At 37.5% G+C, this 21,977-nt stretch overlaps 1 long non-coding RNA gene across 1 annotated transcript; it reads left to right on the forward strand.

The window, feature by feature from the left end:
• The first annotated feature begins 246 nt into the window (after positions 1-246).
• LOC130547264 (uncharacterized) lies at positions 247-19,719 on the forward strand. Its single transcript, XR_008961859.1, has 3 exons — positions 247-464; positions 15,918-16,258; positions 19,583-19,719. It is a non-coding gene; the product is annotated as an uncharacterized LOC130547264 (long non-coding RNA).
• The last annotated feature ends 2,258 nt before the right edge of the window (positions 19,720-21,977 follow it).

A 21,977-nucleotide genomic window follows, 5' to 3' on the forward strand; every position in this document is an offset into this window, starting at 1 on the left:
TATGAATAATTGTGGGTTGAATTCAGTTAAACTAATGTGGAAATGAGCTCCGAGATATCTTTCTCACTATATCGCTTTTTAAGAAAACAGCAGGGCCGGTTTCAAATGCACGTTCATTAAAATTTCATAACATCTCTAAAGCTCCTGGGAGCTCTGTAAAAGTGAGCTTTGTAATCGCATCTGTTTTTGCTAAATTATATATTTTTTATACTTAAGCATGTCTAATTGTCCTCTTCTCAGGCTCTCTGAAGCAGATGGGCATCAGTGCAGTAAATGTTCGGCCCGCTCGGATGCTGCCTGCTCCTGATGAGCTGTCTGTGGAAATCTGCCTGTACCCGATTACCAAGACTTCCTGCCACTCAAAGTCAGACAAGCCCCAGATGTAATTTGAGGAGGAGCCTGTACCCCAAATAACAGAGATGACACCCAAAGCGGATACGTCGCAGACACTTTGGCTTACGAGGGTGAGCTCTTTTTAATGAGTTGCTGTATGATTTTATTTGGAAGGTTTGTCCCGGGAGGGATCATCTAACTGTCAGAAATGCTGCCACGTAGGAGCATCTGAATCAGACTCAGAAGCACGCTCTCTTTATTTCTTATTTTTCTCTCTTGACTTTGCAAACAAATGTAGATTGCTGACGTCCCGAATGGATGACGTGATCGGTCTAAAAGTGCTGCGATTATGGTATTCGTAGGACGTGAGACTCTGGCTTCCTGTTCAGCAAATGGAAACTAAAGCACTTATTACTCGCATGCTGTTAAGAGCAAAATATTTGGTGACTTAAACTCTCATTTTTAACAAAAGAGAACAGTAATTTCATGTCCCTTTTTGTGATGCAGTTTTCAAAAAGCTGCTCTGAAAACAAGCAGATGCAAGGTTGGTTTGATATAAAACCATAGATTTTTCTCCTTTCTCCACTATTGATTTCTGAATAATGAGACGCCTAACAATGGCCAGATTCTCAGAGCTCAGCGTTTAGCAGATCCATTAAAACTTGCTGGCACAGATCTTTGGCATGTGGGTGGAGGGGTTTTTCTCATTGAAAATGATGCTGCATGTTCTGTCCCTTCATTTTCTTTCTTGTCTCTTAACATTTGTTAAAAAGAAGTTGGTAAACGTTAGTCGAAGCCTCAGACGTCACGCCCATAGACCGTTGGTTAAACGTCCGATGCATAAGGCACACTTTTCTGGAAACACTTGAAGTCAGCATTTGATTGGTTGAATTTCACAGGATTTTCGGTCCCCAGACCTTCAGTATGAAGTATGAAACGTAGACTCGGATGAGTTAATAAAATACTGCGGGGCTCTAATGTCTGAGTTCACATTAAAAATCTGTGATTCAAAACCTAATTTAAACCTAAAAATAACATTTTCGTATTTTGAAAAATTTTAAAGAAAGAAATATCTAAGAGTCCTATTTCTATGTCATCAACAACTAATCAAAATATAAAAAATGATAACATTTATGTTATGATTTTTTATGTTATGTTATGTTTTAGATAATTTGGAATAAAAAACTAAATCAAATAGAAAAATAGGAAATAGACCTGTGTATTGGTTTAGTGTGTTATATGTATTTTTTTATTTAAGGGGTGAGTATGGTTTATAATTAGTGGAGTTTCATGCGAGTGCTAATCCAGAAGGTCCTGTGGGACGTGATCTTTGCTCTGCAGGTTATCAGACGCTCGGTCCTGCAGCAGGAGATAAAACTGGAATTAGAGAGAGCTAATGTCCTGACCACACATCTCATTGTGTGTGTGTGTGTGTGTGTGTGTGTGTGCACATCCCATTCACTGACAGCCATGTGTGTGTTTACATTTGCCTGAGATTATGGTTTTGGGCTTGCCTGCAGGATATATGTTCTGAGCTGTACTTAATGGGCTCTATGCATGTGGGACTTCCACGTTTCACAGGAGTTTGCTGTTCTAAGGTATTCGAATGGTAAAACGAAATGTTAACTTATGAAAGTATCATTTCAAATACGGTAGAACAGCACTTCTATATAGGCGACCACTGCTGTGTACAGCATCTGCTAAATTGAACTATTTTCTAATTTTTCCATTTCTCTCTGCTTTAAGTCTCCCCAACCGGAAACTGCATAGGGTTCTGACCGTTAAACGCGGATGTCAAGCCTGCATAGAGCCCATTAGATATGTGACACAAGGCAGATTAGGTCTATCAGATTTGAACACATGGCGTTAATACATTTGAGAAGGCATAGATTTCTGATTATATTCATTTTGAGGACACCTAATGTTGGTCACTCATGTTTGGTCACTTCATATAGGGTTGTGATATTTTGAAGAATGTTGATAACCAAACAACACTGGCCCCCATTGACGTCCATATGAACACAAAACTGCTGAGAAATTTCTCAAAATATCTTCTTTTGTGTTCCAACATATTTTGAACGACATGTGGGTTGATAAATGATTTTGTTTTATTTTGTAAACTATCCCTCCTCCTTGCCTAAATTGGTGATTTTTGTCCAGTAAATTCTAAAACGTGGAGATCTTGACCGCTCAGACTTGATGCAGATGGCCTGCTACAGAAGAACATTATAATTTACGTCATTGCAGCTCACATTTGTTTGGTACTATTTGACGTGTTTTAACAGGCAAAAGTGATCGTGAAATGCTATTTGGAATGCCTTATTATATCACCTCCCAATTATCGGTATGTATTTGTAGTTCATAACAGCAGTGTGTGTGTGTTTGTGTTGATGTGACATCAGACAGGTGCCAGGCTTTTCATCAGGGAGATGCTCCGGCGCCATGCGACGCCGCCGCCTCGGCTTTCTGTGCCGCGTGTAAGAAAAGAACAGGATAACAAGGTCCCTGAAGCCCTATTATTTGGGCTGATATTAGAAACATTTGTGTGTGTTTACATGCACATTTGTGCGCGTGTCTGCGGGTAAGTGTGCGCTGCATGTGAAATCGACGTTTGTCGCTGTCAATTCACATGGGCTCAGCAGATGAGTTCTGTTTTTATCTCGACAATGAAACAATCTGGTTCCTTGTGCACTTCCGTGCTGTAATTGTCACCCCATCACTCAGTCCACTGTAACAGCGGAATGGTTTTGCTTTACACCTTACAAACAGTAAGTATATTACAGTAAGGCTCTTCCCATACAAAAAAGATTAGTATGCTTCTTTAAAACAAAAATAAGAAGGTTTTTATCTGATCTTTTGTATACAAGGTGATAATATCGTCATAATTTACTTAAAGTACAGCACAAAAAAGAATACCCTTAAAAAGAAAACCATTTTTAAAGTGCAAAAATAATATATACAACAGTAAAATAGAAATATGACATTACACTTAAAGAAAACTTGCGGTATAAATGCATACTAAACGACTATTTACTCTGAGTTTAGTTTAAAGTGTGTACTTTCATAAACTAAATATGCGCTAGAAGTATTGAACTAGTAAAAGCTATCAGCATACCTATGATAGTTTGTAGTATAGTTGCAGTTCAAATGAAAAACATAGTTGTGTACTCTAAGTTTACTACTGTTACAATTAAAGTATACTTAAAATATACTTTTATAAACTAAAAAGTGGGCCAATGTAGTCCCAAGTAGTATTGAAATCATACAAATACTTACTATACTGCTAGCACATTGATATACTTACTACATAAAGAACACTTAAAAAACACTTGAACGTTACTTTAAAAAAGTATTTTTTGTAGTAGTACCAGTTGTTATTTTATGCTAAAACAAATAAAGCTTTCAAGGTATAGCAACATAAAAGATCATTGAGCAGTACTATATACAGTATTATGATTTGATTTCTTTATGACTGTAAAATCAGTTCTTTGTGACTGTGCTTTTATTGCTTTAGCACTAATAAAAATGTAGACCGTAGAGTGTGAGTGTGAGTGTATGTGGCTCTGTCTTTTCAGATCTCACTGCAATGTGTCTGAAGAACCTTGACAAGAAGCTTTGTGAATGTAATAAGTGACAAAGTAACACTGAACATTCTTTTACAGGTTCAAACGGTGAAAAAATAATTTCCCAGCTCAATTTTTTCACTCGCTTTTGTGATTTAGTGAGCTTTGATTTTGTTCACCGACAGGTAATTTGGATTTAAGCGTTACACATTAATATTAGAGCCCAATTGTGTTGTTAGGTAAAATAAGCTAAAATATTGAAATGACTGAACTGATATTAAAGTTTTGCCGATTTGTCGTTTTGCCGTCAATGTGCAGTTTTTTCAATGTTTTTTCAACATTCTTTCAATGTTTTTATAAGCGTGATTTAATGACATGACTAATGTAACAGGCTTGGAAATTAAACCTCCTACTTGTGTCCTTTAGAAAAGATCACACACTTTCTTTCTAAAATCAATTATACGAAAAACAAATCTAACCACTGAGTGTATTTCTATGAATGTATATAACTCCTACAATAATGACAGTTCTTGGACCCTCAACATGATGTCAGAAAAGACCTCTGGCTGCCCCCGCAGTGCAGTTACATGTCCTTCGACATGGTTTTCCTGTTTAAACATAGATTCCCCATCCCAGGAGTAAACAGAGAAAGGTCAACAGCTTACAGGCAACCTGCGTTTCCTATATCCAGGTTGTGTCGGCAGGCGTACGCAGACGCTTTTGACCTTTTCTGTTTGACGGAAGAAGTTTGATATAGAACAGAACTCTGAAAACTGTTCCCGGAGAGCATTTTTAACACCACACCCTCCATATTTTTCCTTTTAGTGCATCCAACTCTCCCTACGTCATAATTTGTCTGCTTTTAATTTTAGGACAGAATTTTTTGTAAAACAGAAAAAGTGCATGGTATGTGTTAAATGTCTTTCTGGGTGCTTCATAGAAGATGCGCAAGGACGTTTGTCTAGATGCAGAGAGTTAAAGGTATTTATTTGAGGTGTTTGAGATAAGAAGTGACACTGTAACACTTTTGTAAGCACTTTTTAAAATATATTTTGGCAGGCACGTTTATCCAAAGCGACTGTATTGAATACAGTAGAATACAGTACAATGGAATATGAATTGTCGACGAGCACATGATCTTCATAATTCATCTTGTGGTACTTTGGACTTCATTCTTACAAAAAACCTTCAAATGTCTTAAAGCACACTTTCTGATATTATGTCAGAGCTGGTAGCCTAAGGGAGCATATCAAGCGCCAGGGCCATTTAGCAATAAAGAGGATTAAACATTGAAGACAAATGGATTAGGATTAGAAATATTTTGTTGTATTTTGTTTTGAAAGGAAGAAATTACAGCGATTATGACGAGAGTGTTCATTTAAATCCTCCCCGACACAAGAATGAAGTGGTGACCTTCAGATGCAGATACAGTCTTTGTGAGTAGTCCTCGCATGCATTGTTTTGACATTTTGCTTAAATTGCACCACATTCTGAAGAAAGTGGGAAGCGGGGAAGGAACACTTTGTGATAAAAGCATATGTGATAAAAGGGTGATGTCAGTGAGGAAAACATATACATTCCTGAAAAAAACAAATGTTAATACTTTTTTTTATCTGTGCTCATTTACTTTTCTGACTTGCTGTGGTTCAGTCAGTTTATCTTGATATTATGATGGAAAAAAAACCTCTTGACATTTGCCATGAAGTCTTTTGTATGATTTCAAACAGACGACGTCTTTATCACTCCAGATTGTTGTCAGCCAACCTACATGTTTGAAGCATTCGGTAGCATTTGTGCTTTTAATCATTGAGATTTGACCTCGCTTGTATGAAAATGTATGCAATCTTTTCGTTCTGTGTTTTATTTTCACACATTTGCTTGGAGGTTTACGTCAGGCCTAGTGTCAGAGCAACATTATTTAATGATGTTCTTTATTATTCACAGCACGTCCTGATGCCATAAAGTGATGCTTCTCCCAAAAAAGAAAATTCTGTCATTATTTACTCACCCTCTTGTCATTTCAAACCTGTATGACTTTCTTTCTTCTACAGAAAACAAAATATATTTTGAAGAATGTTGGCAAGCGAACCACGGCGGTACCCACTTGCTGTGGTTTTGCGTCCATACAATAGAACGGGTAGCGCCATTGTTTCGCTTACCAACATTTTTCAAAATATCTCCTTTTGTTTTCTGCAGAAGAAGTAAAAATTGAGAATACATTTGAGATACAACTGAGACGTGAAACTAAGATCTGGTTTGCGAATTGGGACAGGGCCCACTTTAAACACTCTAAACATTGTTTGCATTGACCACACTAATGTAGTGAGACACGGCTTAATAAAGAAAGAGTGACATTAGTGTAGGGGTTCAGCAATGCAAGAAATAAAGGAGCTTTGTGTGCGTTTTGTTAACAGCAGCTTATACGAGCCCCATCTCACTGCGTTTATATGATGTTTTCTAGGTAAACACCACAATCCTGAAACACATTAGCGATGAATGAACGCTTTGACTAAATCACAGTCATTATCCCCCATCAGAGAACAACCTCACAATCTCCATCAGCAAAAAATGCTTTATCAAAGCAATCGGATTCTTCAGTGCCTGTACGACTAAAAAGATAAATATGAGCGTTCTCCTCCGTTTCAATGGTACTGCCCGTGTGTGTGACCTCTATTACCCACTCCATTGCTTCTGGATAATCGATGAGCCAAAAGCCATCTTAGGACACAACTGCGTACAATATACCACACATTTATCTGCCTGGTTTTGTGTCATTGCTGTGGGTCTGAAGGTTATTGACTGGCTCGCTCTGGGACAAAGGGCGGATGTACAACAGTCCCAGGAATAATGATACACAAACCCAAAAGTCATCTTCATGTTGTTGTAGACTTACTTGATATGAAACCCCCCGTACATTTTTGTGACTGGGTGGCATTTGGATGCATTACACGTTAAAGATCATCCCGATGAGGTTCATCCGCCGTCTTGTGGATTTAAACTCCAGTATAAGTCTTAAATCCCTTCGACGGTCTAAAAACAACCAAAATCTCCTTTATTGCACAATGCCCCATGTATTAAGATTTGTTTTAAAATGTTGTTCCGTGTTTTGGATAAAAGCATCTGCTAAATGACTAAATGTAAACGTAAGACATCAGCCTCTGTTATCCAAATGCTCTGCAGGCACAGCGTTCCAAAAAAGCCTGAACTCTGCCAATACATAGTCTGAAAAACTACACCAAGCTGCTGGAGGACAGAGATAGATCAAAGCAGATTGATTTCAAGTTATAGGTTTCCCAATGAAGACGAGAACGTACAGCAGATGCTGGGGAGCTTGTTCTCTTTGGCTGCGTCGATGTAGGCTGTCAATCTGTCTGTCAGAAATGTGGATCTGTTTATACGACGCTTCCCACATTGTTGCGTGAAAGCTGTCTCTGTGGCCTTCAGACAGTCATTCATCTTGTCTTTCTCTCTGCCCATCTGTCTTCCAGAGAGTTAGGAAAAAGTGCACAAGTCATATTATTGGAGAGCGGCAGACCAGACAGCCTGCGATACATGACGCTTGTTAAATGCAGCCGTTGCAAGTGCATTGACGTTGAAACGCATACTGTACATACAGTATGTAGTTGTTAGATGAGACACTGAATGAAAGTCATGAAATGAGTTATTTCTTAATGGATGCTGGGAGAAGGTGGGAGGAGCCAAAGAATGCAAATCATGACAGTTTTAGTTATATTTTATATTTTACATGTGCAATAAAGATAGTTTTTTTTTGTATATTTTTATATATTCCTGTCTACACGCATTTTTAGGATGTTACTGCACAAATATTCCATATTTCTTCAGTACATTATGTTCCACCGTACATGGCTTGCAATAAAATTACAATCACGTGTCTTTGAATCATTTTAAATCATTCCGCGTGCAATTACCTTGTGCAGTTCTGGGTGTATATATTTGTTCAGAATTTTGAGAATCTGGCATCTTATTAAAAGGAATGAATATTTATGGCCTAGCTAATGGAAAATCATCATGCAATTCGATGGCCGGCAGTGCAACTCAATAAGAGGATTAGCAAATGACGGTAAATTATTTTGCTAATTGGAATTGAATCCTCTAATGTCTTATTATCAGCTTGCCGTTTGAATAACCTTGCTTGATGAAAACCTAATATCAGTATAGCTACATGTGCAAAAAGAGCCCAATCCCATCCTGCAACTGAACATATTTACTAATGACTTTCATCAAGGTCGTTTAGCAAAGTCAATAGACAAAATCAATGAAATATCACTTGGGTACAAAACAAAAATGAAAAATAAGCACGAAACTTAAAGTGCAAGAGTGAATTTGTGAACTTGGGAGAATGTTGGTGTTTTGTAGTGTTTGATTAAATGTTTTTTTGTCTCAGATTTTTTTTTTTTTCAGAAAATATTTTTATTTAAGCTAATTTTATCATATGACAGTAACGCCAAAACCAACCAATTCATAACTATTTAAGAGGTGGCTAATTCATATAAATTCGCACAATGTAAATCGTAGAAAAATATATGATTATCAGAAAAAGTAATACTGAAGCCCCTCCCATAGCCCCTCCCCTAACCCCACCCCTAAACCTAATGTCACTGGCGCAAAAGCAAATCATACTAAAACATACAAGTAAGATTGTATAGAATTCATACAAATTAGCCACCTCGTAAAATAGTTACATATTCCTGTGAGAATGTGTTGCTAAAACGTTTTTTGACATGTTTATGTCTTGTAATTCTTAAAAACGAGAGATGATAAACATTTCTTATAAAATTCTTATGGATTTGATCTTTTTTTATATTTTAATCATTTTACTAGTTACCCTGATGTTTCAAAAGTCTTCCATTAACCATTAAAATATTAATTATTAAAGAACTAAACCCACATGCACCATTTGAATATTTAATTTGTGGAAATGATATATACTTTTTATTCAAGTTGGCTACTAATATACGTTTTTAAAGCAAGTATGCTTGGCTACCAAGGAGGCAAAAAGTGTCTATTTGACAGCATTCTCCTGTGGGCGCATGTATATTCACTGCTGGATAGATACACTTGTAAATTTGTATGTATGTTTTAAGGAAGTTTAATTTCTGACATCCACAGGGCCAAAAGTGTTCTTATTTAAAGAAACACTGACACTGTATATATTAGTGGAAGACATCCAATGTACAGTGAAGCAAATCTTGTGGGAGGAATTAATGTAATCTCTCACACACGCACGCAAACGCACACACGCACGCACACGCACAGATGGAGAACATTAACCGCGAGAAGGCTTTTGTAACACCCATCCTAATGCAAACTCGGATCACATCACTCTTTCCTTATTGGCTGTTGCTTTCTGCTTTGGTATGAATCAGCAAATAAAACCAAATTCATTCAATTTATTTAGGCACATAAAGGCAGACCACAACATTGGAAATGCAGGAAGGTACTGACGTGGCGTGTGGAAGAACAAGGATGATATCGATGAGATAAATAAAGTCTTATTTACATTCTCTCCATGCAGTTTGTTTTGCAGGAGATGGATCCCAATCGCAATAGTTTTGGGTACGCGCACCTCATTGGCATGCGGCTGTCAGAGAAGAATGCTGTGCGTGGAGAGGGTGGAGGAAGCCAAAAGACACTCTGTGGGGACTCGCAGATGAATAAAACATAACCTTCACTCCACCTGAGAGTAAAACGAAACCTCGCACGTGCATCCATGATGACACAACAAAGGCGCATGAAACGAAATGCAAATGTAGTGTTTCGACAGCGTGAGCTGGTAAATATTCAGACTGCTTAAGGCCTATAAACTTACTCGGTTTGTTAAAGCAGCTGCTTTTATAAAAGCACTCTGGTTTTTAGTTTTAGTTTTCAATGCTTGGAACTTGGAAATACTTGCCAACTAAATAAATTGTATTAAATTATTGGTTTATAAGGCTTATGGTACAAAGTCTATCCAAGTTTTATTTGCTTGCTTGGTCCAAATATACGTGGTGGAGTGAAGTGTGGAAACACTCTTACTGTATATTCCACAGCCAATGTGTTCTTATGTGCTATAAAATTAAATGAACTAGCTGAAAAGATATCACTGCTTTTATACCTTTAGAAATAAACGCTTTCAACGCTTTATTACAACAGCGTAGCACTTTTCGCCTTCTTGCGTCGTTCTTCTGAAAATCGATGGTGATTCAGACAACGCAAGGTCAGCAGATGGAGGACCGCCGAACGGTCGCTCTCCCGTGATTATGTTTCCATTGATTTCAGTTCATTCTCCATTTGCAACCAGAGGATTTTGTTAAGTAAATTCAAAAAGTACATTGGATACATAGAGAGGCGAGGCCTCCAGGGGCCCACTTAAACCAGTTTCTGAGCGAAAGTGAAAACAGTGTTGGCATAGCAGGCTAGTGGAGGAACAAATCTCCCAAAGGAGGTTGAGAAGGACCACCCCACTTCATAAACCCCCAAAGCACACATGAAGATGCATTTAAATATACATGTATTTATGTGCGTGAACATTCACACATAAAGCAGCATGCAAAAAAGTGTCATTATACAATAAAACACGACAATGCAAGTGTTCCAGCTCGGTTTTTATATGTACGTGTTGGAATTGACTGTTTTAACCGCCTTGGAACGCGCAGCATTATTTGATGTGTTGACGTAATTTCAACTGAAAAATGCAGGGAGCACGAGACATATCGAGTGACCCCGCCCCCTTTTAAAATAACCAATCGCGTTTCGTTTACGGCACACAGTCAGTCAGCATGCAAAGCTGCATTTAACAGCATAATAGCCACAGACAGTGGTGTAAAAGTCTATTGAAAAGAATAGGAAGATCAGTGGTACCAGTGATGTGTCATTTGAAGCTTGTTATTTACATTGGTGAGTGACACTGCCGTTTGTCTTCTCTAAGATCTCTAAGATCTCAAAACTCCGGACTTTTGATAACACCTAGAATAACTAAATCCACCAAAGGGGGTAGAGCTTAAACTCTGGAATAGCCAAATTTAGCCACTCTCCAAATTTAAATCTAGATCAAAGACACATCTTTTCAGCCAAGCTTTCACTTAATGCATAATATGCTAAATAAACCACCGGGAGACTGCATTTATTAGATATTATTTGCTAGAATGATCTTGCTTGTTATACAGTATAAACACCATGCACGGTGCTGTGTTTGACCTTTTTTGTGTTTTTCTTATTTGCTCCTGTAAAGCGGCTTTGGAACAATGCACATTGTGAAAAGCGCTATATAAATAAATTAAATTGAATTTTACTCATCAAGGCTGCGATATCCGATCTTTTTCATATAGCCTTAACATACAACATTCTGTGTAGACTTTAAACGGGTCAGATACATTTTGTTTTCTCAGTGGATTTGCGGGTGATCAGCTCTGTGCGATCATGTATCTGAACCGGAGGACACTCACGGGCAACCGCTCACGTGACACTAACGCGAAAATAAGCCGTTAATGTTTACACTGTCTGGATCATCCCCCATCTCCCATCTAGTGCATTATGAGTCATGAACCATGTAGGACATAATAAATGTGCGAACAAGTGGCTGATTTGAGGCGACGCTTCCGCCGCTCTCATAGTGAAGTGGGCGGGACTCTTTGGATTCTAAAGTGGATTTGATTGGACGAGAGGCTGAAGTGTAGCGTGATGTCATGGAATTTCTAGGTGTTTTTGAGCGCACGTGCCATACTTTCAGTTTTGAACACTTATATCTTCTAAATGGGAATTTTGTCAGTGTGTAGGAGCATATCAGTTAATTGACGTCCTTAAGGTTAACTTATTTTTAATAAAAGGAAAAAAACTTTCATTTTGATTTCACTGGGGCTTTAATGCAAAATAATTTAGATAGAATATATTTATAATAATTTATATGTCATTTAATTTCATATAATTATAATGTTAAAATCAATGTCTTCTTGGGATTCTAAAATGTAAACAAAGCATGCTTGAATCCAGATTAGAGCCAGTCTAGATGCTAAATAGAAATTTGCTTGGGGATGCTTAAAGGGATAGTTCACCCCCAAAAAATTCAGTCAATTTTTTTTCAGAACCTGTATATGACTCTTTCTTCTGTGAAAGTCGTCTTCTGTTTTGTGTACATAAGGAAAGTCAATGGGGTCAAATGTTGTTTGGTTACCAACGTTCGTGAAAATACAAAATCTTATTTTGAGTTATGCAGATGAAGGAAAACCATACAAGTTTGGAATGACATGAGAGTGAGTAAACGATGACAGAAATGTCATTTTTGGGTGAACAATTCCTTTAATAAGATTCTTTCATATTTGTCAAGAAGAAATAATAAGGGAATTAAACTTCATTCATGAATGTGAACATGAAACATAAATTTAAAATGTATAGCCATTGTCCCCTTGAACACTTTCATTCAGGCTGATTCTTTTAGATCTAAGGAACAGCAATGTTTTTCATCAGCCGTTTTAATCAGAAAGATTTAGTTTTTAAATATTTCACTTGCTGACATTTGGCATATTTACTCTTGGATCTCTGGCTGTTTAGGTGAATGAGCTTGGACTGGGTGACATTGGTTCAGACCCGTATGCGTTAAAATGCACCTGGTCCAACCCGAGCCAAATGTTTTATTGAACTGTTTAAATCCATTATTCATTGAGTCATCAACAGCCTGGGAAAAAGGCTCCCATTGACCAGCATACCAATGAATTATGTTAAGAAAAGCACTACACTTTTGTGAAAATCCTAACGCTGTTATTTTAGGCTTTTTTCTCTCTCGTTCCTGCAATGCCAACGTCATTTCTTCTAATGTAGGTCTGGCTTTTATCCCATCACTGCAGGCTTTTGTGAATTTTGATTGTGAATGTCCCACAGCATCCTCAAGCTGAGCAGACTTATAGCGTGTTGATCAGATCTCTGTGTGAAGTCCTGTCAGACACGGGTCGTACCTGCCAGATCCTATTCTATTTCTGAACTTCAAAAAGACAGAGATAATGAGAAATCCTGGCCATTTTTTTAGGTGCGAGGAGACCGTAAAGACGGCCTGTAACGCTATCTTGTCTGCCCACTGTGCTACTGAAGATTAAGTAGATTTTTCCTCAGTTCAGGTGGACAAAGGGGATCTTATCAGGGGACAAGAATAACCAGAGAGGAGTCATAAGAGGGTTCTGAATGGCTTCCATTATGAGCAACGTGTTGTACACCATCTACATTTGGTACCCCCCGATGGGAAAATGGTGCCTTTCGATTTTGAGACTGTACGCCACAAGCAATGACTCAAACAGAATGCTGCTATTAGTCTGAAAGTAAAGCGCTGCTGGTAAGTGACTGTTCTTTTATCCCGAGAGCACCCAAAAGAACCTTTTATTGCTCAGAGGTTACTCTTGCAGCTCAGGAGGTCTCATTAGATTACTCTTATATTAAAAGGGTCATATGGCGCGAATACATGTTTTTCTGTGTCTTTGGTGTGTTATAAGTTGCCCATGCATGTATTAGACACGTAAAATTGCAAAAATTAAAGTGTCGTAACAAAAGATGCATTCTATCTAAAAGCGAATACTCACCCAGACCTGCCTGAAACGCCTCGTGTAACCACACCCCCACAAATCTACGTCGGTTCGTGGTATGCTTTGACTAAGACCGCCCAAATGTATACGCAAGTAAGGTGGGCGTACCTGTCAGTACAATTGAAGAGGAACCTGATGTTTCAAATATGGTAAGAGGCGTTACATTTCCGTCACACGCTTGCAGTATTCGACCAATCACTACGCACTGGTTAACTGGCCAATCACAGCACACCTCGCTTTTCAGAGCAATGAGCTTTGTCAAAAATCTGTGCGTTTCAGAGAAACGGGGCAAAGAGGAGATACAAACATGCACGGTATGTGGAAAATACAGCGTTTTTGAACCTTAAATCGTGTATACACATTGCAATACATCTAAAACAAACAATAATATTCGTTTTAGCCGTGTCATATGTGTCCTTTAATATTTTCGTTAAAGTTGCAATCTGTAACTTTTGTCTCTCTATCACTGTCTCAGTTTGAAACATAAAATCGCCGGTTACTTCACATATTTTTTTTACATGGGTGGAAGTCAAATGACAGCAAACTAACGTTTCCAACGTCCAATGTCCAGTTTCCAACTGACGGTTCATCTGATTTGAATATAAATATATATATCATTATATAAACCACTTTAGATGACGTATACAATGTTGGTTCAACAGTGGTCCAGAAGAAGTTTCAGTTTTTTTTACACAGCACAAATGTTTGAACAAAATACAACCAACAGAACATTTATAACCAAGTCAATGTGTTAAACGAATATATTTAACATTTACATTTATTCATTTGGCAGACGCTTTTATCAAAAGCGTCTTACAAGTAGGAGAGCATATAAACATTTTGTCAACACGCTAAACAGTACCGTTAGTTTACAAGGCAATGCTACTAGGAAGATTAAAGCTGGAGTAAGCAAAGGAGAGAATGAACAATAAGAAATTTTTGTTTTTATGCATGTAAGATTTAAAAAATAAATTCAATTAAAATGAAACTGGAAGTTCCTCTGGACCAGTGTTTACATCTTGCGAAGTGAAACAGGAAAACAAACATAAATGAGATGATTGATAAGTTTCACATTTATTTTATTTTTTACTGTGTATCACTAAGCTTTGTTAATTTGGTATTGTGATGCGTGTTCTTATTGAAATCTCTGGATTTTTATTGCAGCCTTTAATATCTGTGCAAATCTAAGCGGTTTGAGACATTGTCGACTTCTGCATCTGATATTGGTCAGTTTCTTTGGAGAAATATTAAAAGGGCATAACATTTTAAATTTGCTCTCCATTTAATCTAAAGGCTGAATTACTACATCTAAAACTATTGAGATTTCTGTTTCTTTTAAGAAGTTACAGATATTTTCTCAGAGTTTCATGCATCATCAGAATGATTTCCTACTGCAGCAACGTTGGTTATCGTAGCTAACAGCACAAAATAATACAAATCATTGTATGTTTCACAGTTTTACATTTTCAAATGGACTTCAAATGGGCAATTTCTTGAGGAAAACAATCAGATGAACCAAACTCTGACGTCGAACAGTCTTAGATCCAAAGCTCTAGTGTAAAAACCTCTCAATTTCAAGCAATCAATCTACATTCTGAACGCTACACTTTAAATGCCTGTTTAGCAATTGAGAGCAATTTGGCTCTGCATTAAGAGCCGGTGGAGTGAGAGAATGAGATGAACCTTTATCGCTCGGCTCTCAGCCTTTTTTTTCTCCTTCTCAATCTTTTCTACAGCTACAGTATTACACTGCGGGAGTGACCAAGAGAACTTGGCCATGTTAGTAGATGCTTTCATTGAACCCTGCCTGATTCCTGAAAGCTAGGCTTTACGGCTCTTCTGTCTAATACATGGCCTAAAATACAGAGCAGACTAAAATAAATGAACACTGATTCCTGGGTGTTTGTCAAAGCCAGGTATCTGAATTATACACATCGCTGAATCCAATTTCTAAGTAAAGGCCTGTTGGTTGTATAGTGTGCAGAAAAATTGAGATTTTGAGTCTCTAAAAATCAAAAGAGAAACCGATGAACCACTTCAAAAAGCATATTATTGGAATTATGATAGATGATGGATGTTCGTGTACAAATTGACCTCAGAGGTTTCATCCAAGTGGATTTAAAGGATGATTGGGAATCGGCAAGGCTTCTCGGAAATCTGGAAGTAAAAGGAATGTTTAAAAGGACTAGTTCAGTCAAAAATAAAAATTCTGTCAATATTTTATCACCCTTATGTCTTTCCGAAATTGTATGACTTCAGTGAAACAGAAAAAGTATTTTTAAAAGAAAATCCTCTCCACTCTTTTGCATATAGTGAAAGAGAGAACTGACATTGTCAGGCTCTAAAATGCTAAGGATCACCCCAAAAAAAGATCTTTAAATGTGTTGTGATATGATGTTATATAATTTTTCAAAAGTTATACAGTATATATTAAACCTATTTCTTTTTTGGAAAGGTTCTTGAATCGCAGTAAGACCGTCCGTCATGGAGTCATTCGTCTGACATTCCTCTACGTGCCCTTATTGTGGAGAACTGTACTGTCCAACCAACTGTTGTCATCCTGTGTGCATCAGTCGGACCGCACACAGAGCCCAGTCTGCCAGGACGCCCCATCTGGCCCCGTCGAGTGAAAGGGACTCTGAAAGACCAAGACATCACAAGAAGGCAGGTGCCCGCAGGTGCCACCTCTATTGTCTCACCTGTCCATCTCTGCGCTGCCCCCTTCGTGGTTCTGGCGTGTAACATGACAGCCTGGGGTCAAAAGGCAGACAGGAGGGGGACAGAGTGACAAGAGAGGTAGAACAACACAGCTTCTTTTTCTCAGCCCATGTGTCACCTTCACTCTCACAGATATGCTGAAGGAGATTAAAGCAAGCCTTTTTTAGTGGCCTGTCTCCCGCTTGCTTCTGACAGAGCGAGAAACCATGAATCTTAGAGGTGAAAGTGAGAGAGAAATGGAGGAAATGAAGCAGAAAATAAGAGGGAAATAAGACGTTTTCCCACTAACAGGGTTTGGGGGAATGCATTGCACTCGTGAGCGGTTTACACCAAATCCTGGGACAGATTAGCTGGCTAAATGAACATAAAGATGGAAGTGCAGGTTGTGTAGTTTGAATAGAAAGGACTTTAGGAGCAGATAAAGCTTTTGTCAGGAGCTCATGAGGTCATTAATAAGCACTCACATACTTAAAAGTATGAAAAATGTTCCTTTAGCTTTAGGTAGAGCGTTACATTGCGAAGGTCACTGCTATATAAATGATTTAGACTTATAGAGCCTATAGATTGAATGCATTTTGCATTAGTTCATTTAAAAAAATTGAAATTGGCGTTAATTTTATATTTGTAGTTTTCATGTTAATATTAGTTTTTAGCATTTTTTCTTTTTTTAATTAAATTTCATTTAATTGTAATATTTTAAATTAAAATTTAATTATTAATTTAAATAAATATTATTACATTTTTATTTTGTTTTCTTATCAATTTTGTTATGTTCTTTTGTTATGGCGATAAAAGTGAAAAATAAATAGATTTTTTATTTCAGTTTTAGCTTTAGTTACAATAAAAGCATCTTCCAAATGTGTAAATGTAAAGGTACTGATATATAGATAGATTTATATGTTTTTTTATTAAAGAATATAGCACAAAGAGGATTCATCTTGAACCAGCCCAATGATTGACAGAACTGTATCAGGCTCCTCCCCAACATATCTTTAAAGGGGTGTGTCATGCATTCTGACTTCTTTACAATGTTAAACGTGCTGTCTTCTCATGCTTAACATGGTCAACTTATCAAAAAATGAGTTGTGCGTATTACGTAGTATCTCTGTGCTAGATACACTCCCCCAGCGATCGTACAGGTTTCGGACGTTTTTTTCGAACATATAAAACTCTGTCGTAACAATTTTTCTTAGTCCCTTATTGGACAATTCTCCCGGAAAAGCACGCGGCAGCAAGGAGAGCAGGAGAAGGAGCATGCGCAGACGTCACTTTCACTCGTGTGCAGGAGAGAGAGAGAGAGAGAGAGAGAGAGAATACGTTCACGAAGTTCATGTGTTTGTTTGTTCACTGCATTTGGGTTATGAATGTTATATAAACGGTGGATATAACGCTGGATTTCGAGATCGTTTGAAACTGATATATGGAGCCGTCCCAGCGCTAAAAGATCCCCCCGCACGCGCAGAATGCTTTCGGAAATAATCGTACAGCTGTATCTATCTTTTATAAATGTGATCAAACTAAATACTCTTCGAAGATACGAAGTATGCAATACTACTCTATAGGTACTCAAGATTAATATGAGATTGGCAGAAACCACGTGTGTTAGGGCCGCTTTAAGTATCCATTCTTATTTTAACTGACCTATCAATCCTTCATTCAAAAACAAATTAATTAATGTAGTCCCTTGCGTAATATATAATTCTTCTTAAGGTTGTTAAAAACAACCCAAACCTCCGAAAAATAAATCAGAATGGCAATCTAAGAATAACGACTCAAAATCTGGTCAGTGAAGTGTCCTGTAAAAAAACATAACTTGTCACACACAACTCAGGTCGCTAGATAATATAAAAGAGTTTAAATGTGTTATTGACTTTCACAAATCTCCTCTTTGGTTTCATAATAATACGTCTATGATGGAGTGAAAGGAACATAAAACTGCGATTTAAAGTATTCTATGTCCTAATTGTCCTTCTTGCTGCAGTTGACAGACATAAGAAATGTAATTGTTCACTGTAATTATGTTTCCTGCTATTCAACAGGGCATCTCCTTTAATCCACATTTACGAAGCTATAAATCTATAATCTGCTCATTAAAAATTGTCATTTGTAGATAACAAAAAGGGCAGACATCTATATTTTCCCTGCCCTCACAAGTTTTTCTACTGAGCTGCAACACATCTCTGGGAAATATACTCTATCCTCAGCACATAAAATCAGAAATTATTGCGGCTCAGTGTGATTCCTGTGAAACCTGAGGGTGGTTATTTGTGGATGAAGGTTTTGTTTATTTGTTTATTCGCTTAGCACTATGTGATACGCTATACAGTATATCGGCTATGTTTATCTCAGCGTCATATTTTCCATTGTGCCTAAATGGACAAATTTTCAGCCATTTTCACATATATTTACCATTAACATTTTATTGCTTTTGGTTGGTATGTTGTGCACATTTTTATTATAATATGGTTTGAATGCTAATTTTCTTTGAATATTATAATTAGCTCTATTATTAAGATACAAACAACCGTTAATCCCAATGCATTTTATACTACACAATTAAAAATGTCTAATTTATTATTATTTATACTATTTGTTTATAGACCATGACCCTGTCCCAGATGCTCAACCAACTTAATATACATTACATGACATTATATACATGTAATGCTCATTAAATCTCTCTTATTTCTCATATCATCTCCCTAGACCTCAGTGTCAATGAATAAACTATAGATCATATTTTCACATGGATTTTGCTGTAAAATTGGTCCCGGACAAATAAAACACACATCAATTCAATTGTCGTTCAGCTTCAGAGGAGCAAGGTAAAAGGCCACCATTTTCCAGAAATAGTTGTTTTGTTCCTGTCTAATGACACCCAGATGTTCACATGTCCACATGTCTCTTCTAGATCAAACTGTGTTCACCTCTGCATTCTCTTTCTTACGGATAAAGAAGCTTTCCACCCTGTCAATCATTCGTTGTGCTAATGATGAGATTGCCTTTGTGATTTAATGGGTTCCATTCACAGTATGTTGTTATAGAGATGTTTGAGCACGCTGGCAGTCGTAGATATGTGGTGTTCTGTAATATAAAGATTTTCCCCAATGCTTTACAGCACAGTCATGCTTTATGCAAGCTGTCTCAAGTACAAGGTTAAGTTCAAAATGTGCAACTGATTTTGTGGTTTAAATACATGGATTTTTCAGAGAAAGATATTTGGAAGAATGCTTATAACTAGACAGATTTTGCCCCCCATTGACGAGCTCCCATATAGGAAAAATTTCTTTCCGGTTTTTGATCTTTGTTAAATGTATCAGGACTCTTGCTGGAAACCACAGCCCTGCTTTGCATCAACAGCTGAGCTGTGACTTTTCATATGGTTTCATGTTTTGTTTACAGCAAAACAGAACACAAGTCGGCAGATTTAGCGGTTATTCAACATTTCCTGCCAGATTCTGTCTGCAGCTGTAAATCTGAGCTTCCCAACAAAACAATGCGACAGTGAGCGATGAGATGAGGGGAGAACAACGGAAGTTGAGGCGGACTAAAGGTAATTGCTTTCACTGTGTGTGTGTTCCCTGTTGATGGAGTCTGGCACACACACGCACACGCACGCACACGCACACACGCACACACTGTACGAGCTCAATACACAGTGTTCACCCTCTGTTCTCTAACAAAAGACTATGCCCCCCACTCTCAAAGTGAGACGGGGGAGGGGGAGAGGGCTAATTGAAAGAGCAGAAGATCTTGCCTTAGGTCATCTTCCACCGCTGCTTTTAACTGGATACAACGGTCTCCATGGCAACCCAGTTGATTGGGGATGCTGACCGTGGTCTGAACAAAGGTGCAACACACAAGAAAGCCATTAGGACTGTAAGAGTTTTTTGTTCATTTATTGTTTTGTGAAATGTGTCAATTTTCGTTTTATTTGATTAGATTGTAGAGACAGGGTGCTTGCTATTTTAAAGATCTGGATAGCTTATGACATCGAAACATTGTAACGTTGAAGCCACCGTGATGCATTATTATTGTTATGGCTTCACCTCAATTTTTCATCTTTAAAACAGTAGAGAACATTAGATCAGTCAAGGCACCTCAACGTACTGTATAATGCAAATAATCCAGTCATAAATAGAGATCAGTGGTGTTTGCTGATAGCAACTGTCGCTGTTGTTGTTATTATGTAAAGTATATAGCAATAAACTCTTTAGAATCATGTCAGCAACATTTGGTTTACCATGGTTTTGTTATAGTAAAAATACAAGTATAATTTGTTTTTGTGGATTGTTATTTGTATTAGCATAGTTTAACTATTATGGTTGAAGTATGGTTTCTTTAGTAAGACAATAGTACATTTGTGGTTACCGTGGTTTTACAACAATTACCATAGTTAAACTATAGTTACTGTAGCAAAACCATGGTTAGTTTTTGTAAGGGTATTTAAGTACCTCTCACATTTTTCTTATAGACAGTTCTTTTTTCCCCATCTGCACGGAGGTCGCAAAAGTTATTCGATTTTGATGACCAATTATAAAAACAAACATTTATTTTCTTTGAAATAACCTGCCTGATGAATCGTGCACCATAAGACCTGGAACATTTTTATTATAAGTAAATAGAGTCTCTTTTGATGTCATGTTGTCTTTAATTTACAAGCGAAAACCTGCTTCACCGTCTCGGGGTTGGTGGCAGGGAGATAATAAGCTCGGCACAAGGCGTTGAACTATAAATTTAAAACTTGATTAGCTTTGACAGCCGAGGTAGTGCTGTACTTTGTAGTGTAATGATTTTTCCCAAGGGCACCGGAGAACAGGGCGAGCAGAGGTACAGAGGCATGACCTGTGGGCTCTGACAAAACCCGCTGCCCCTAGAATGACTCTACAGCTCCGGCCCTGCTGACTAAGCACATCATATGGCTCTTAAAGCCAACAAAGTTGCTGAGGCAAGGCGAATAAGTGAACCAAAAAATACTTATTCTAAGGACAGATTTCGACAATTTGTGAGGTGCAAAGTTTTCCCCGGAACAGAATCCTGACAGATTTCCCATTCAGTCTAAAGCGACCTGGGCCAACTTTAGCCGTTTATTAGAATGCATTTCGAAAACTGCATCTGTTTTTGCACGCTGGTTTAATGAACAGTGAGTAATGACTGCATGCGTATACCAGCATATAAAACACAAACTGCTGATCACAGATGCACGTACGCATTCCCAACACAATCCTTTCATATTTCTGACCTTTGCTAGGAGAACTCAACTGTCTTTATGATACCTCATTAGTGCACTTCGAATGAAAAATGACACCTTTGTAGATGGTTTAGCTTTCTATTTGTAATCCTTTAAAGTTGCGCAATTCATTTATTGTGTTGGGTTGTTATTGTATGCATACACTGTTAACGATTTCCCTGTATTTTTACAGTAAGTTACTGGCAGCACGGTTGCCAGCAAGTTACTGTATTTCAATTTACAGTACCTGTACTGTAGTAGATTATACGGTACACAAAATATTACTGTATAGCTACAAAACGGTACTTTACTGTATTTTTGTATTTTGGTCTGTTTGTACTGCATTTTTATAGAACTGTAATTCACTGTAATATCTACAGTATTGCAACTTATTGCAATAATTACTAATAATATTATAGATGTGACACGAGTAAACATTTTTATCCCACAATGCTAGGACTTTATATTTATATAGCAGTATAAATTATTATGTTGCATTTGATCTTTTTAAATGAATCCACTAGTAAATTATGATTCATACAGTATATTTAATTAAATGATGATTGA

The sequence above is a fragment of the Triplophysa rosa genome, linkage group LG23, assembly GCF_024868665.1.
Source record: "Triplophysa rosa linkage group LG23, Trosa_1v2, whole genome shotgun sequence".
NCBI lineage: Eukaryota > Metazoa > Chordata > Actinopteri > Cypriniformes > Nemacheilidae > Triplophysa > Triplophysa rosa.